General features: G+C 51.3%; 1 pseudogene; it reads left to right on the plus strand.

The window, feature by feature from the left end:
- The first annotated feature begins 529 nt into the window (after positions 1–529).
- On the plus strand, positions 530–2,221 carry LOC114049586 (annotated as a pseudogene).
- Positions 2,222–2,339: the final 118 nt, after the last annotated feature.

Genomic DNA, 2,339 nt, shown 5'->3' on the forward strand with positions numbered 1-2,339 from the left:
TTTACATATAATTAAAATGTCAACTAGTATGAATTTGAATAAAACTACCATTTCAAGGAATTCAGTTATTGTGAATAGAGTGGGAAGGATTTGGTTCCCAGCCATCAATCCGCCTTACTCTTTACCAGCTCAGCTGATGCAATCATAGAAAGTAAGAGATAGTTAACAAAGGAAGAAAGGTACTAATAAGTTAACACGTGCAAATCAATTTCTATGACGTTATCCTTTTACGAAGTGTGAACTTGGCATTTCTTGGCTGAAGAATGGCCACACCCCTGACAGCCTTTAAAAAGCTAAGCCTGGGCCTAATCAGCGTTCCTGTTTGTGTGGTGCTGCGCTGCTGATCCTGTCTGTACCACAGTGTCTGCTCTGCCCGAAATCCAGCCGCCCGCCTTTTCTTCTCCCCTTCCCTTCTCCCCGGCCTGGAAAGCGGAGCCTGGAGTCCATACCACCTCCGCCTTTTCCTTTTTCGCAGCCTCCATTGCAGCCTGAGACGGACCAAGCCGGGAGTTCCACCGCCACTGCCAGAATGGATAGAATGACAGAAGATGCCCTTCGCCTGAATCTGCTAAAGCAAAGCCTGGACCAGGCAGATGAACGTGATGATAAACTGGCAAAGAGACTCAAGATGGAAGGATATGAGGCTATGGAGCGATTAAAAATGTTAGCACTGCTCAAAGGGAAGGACCGGGCAGGCATTGAGATGCGCCGTGAGTTACCTACTAAACAGAATGGGGGCGGCTGTGGCAAGGGCTATGAGGGAAAACTTAAAGGGAACCTGAGGCGGCATGGAGATAACAGGACTGCTAGAAGGCCAGGCAAGGAGAGCACCCATGATGAGCCTGCGGTTATGCGTGCTAGAAGTGAGCCAGACCTGGGACGGCTGGCTTCCTCCCCTGACATCAATGTCCTTTCTGACAATGAGGCTTCCAGTCCTCGTTCCAGTTTCCGAATGGAAGAGAGACTGAAAGCAGCCAATTTGGAGATGTTTAAGGGGAGAGGTATTGAGGAGCAGCGGCAGCTTATTAAGCAGCTGAGAGATAAGCTACATCTGGAGGAAACCAGACTGGTACTGTTGAAGAAACTGAGACAGAGTCAGCTACAGAAGAAGAATGTGGTTCAAAAGACCCCAGTTGTTCGAAATGCAGCATCAATTATCCAGCCATCTCCTGCCCATGTAGGACAGCAGGGCCAGTCCAAGCTCCCTTCCAGGCCTCGTGCTCAGGGGGTGGATCCCCAAAAGCTGAGAACATTGCAGGGGCACAGCGTCATCCACTCTGCCACCAACACAACCCTTCCACACATGCTGATGTCACAGCAATTTATTGCACCAAACCCTGCCCAACTGCAGGGCCAGGGAAGGCCACCCAAACCTAGCCTCGCAAGCACCACCAAGATGAACCAGCAGCAGTCAAGTTCTTCTGTCCCTTGCCAGCACACAATATCCTCTGCCATGTATATGAACCTTGCCTCTCACATCCAGCCAGGGATTGTTAACAGGGTGTCTTCACCACTCCCCAGTCCCAGCGCCATGACTGATGCAGCCAATTCACAAGCAGCAGCTAAACTGGCCCTTTGTAAGCAGATGAAAAAGACACTACTGGAGATCCCACCCCCTAAGCCTCCTGCCCCTCCGCTCCACTTCCTGCCCAGTGCAGCAGACCGGGAGTTCATCTACATGGTGGGCTTGGAGGAGGTGGTGCAGAGTGTCGTTGACAGCCAAGGTAAAGGTTGTGCCTCACTTCTGCGGGTGGAGCCATTTGTATGTGCTCAGTGCTGCACAGACTTTACCCCACACTGGAAGCAAGAGAAAAATGGCAAGATTCTGTGTGAGGGGTGCATGACCTCCAACCGGAAGAAGGCCCTAAAGGCTGAGCGTACTAACCGGTTGAAGAATGCCTTTGTCAAAGCCCTAGGGCAGGAACAGGAAATTGAACAGCAACTACAAAAGCAGGCAACCCTCTCCCCTACCAAGGCTCCAGCTGTGTCCAGTGTCAGTAATCAAGGGACCATCATGAGACAGCAAATGCTCTGGCAGGCTCCACAGGCCCAGAGCACTCTCCAGCATGGCATCCCCACACCTGCCCACTCCATGCTTTCCAATTTTGCACAGGCACATCACCTGTCTGTGGCAGGAGGCCTCCTTGGCATGCCAGGTGTTAATATTGCTTACTTCAACACTGACATCTGGGGACACAAAGCACCCAGCCTGGCAGACTGACAGTGGGAGCACCTTTCAGACATGATCCCTCCCTGGTCTATATCACAGTCCATCAGTGGACAGAAATAATTCCTATTACACCTGCCCTGCTCTAACCCTGAACCCTCTGTCCGCCCCC

The sequence above is a fragment of the Vombatus ursinus genome, unplaced genomic scaffold (assembly GCF_900497805.2).
Source record: "Vombatus ursinus unplaced genomic scaffold, bare-nosed wombat genome assembly UNPS02014798.1, whole genome shotgun sequence".
Classification (NCBI taxonomy): Eukaryota; Metazoa; Chordata; class Mammalia; order Diprotodontia; family Vombatidae; genus Vombatus; species Vombatus ursinus.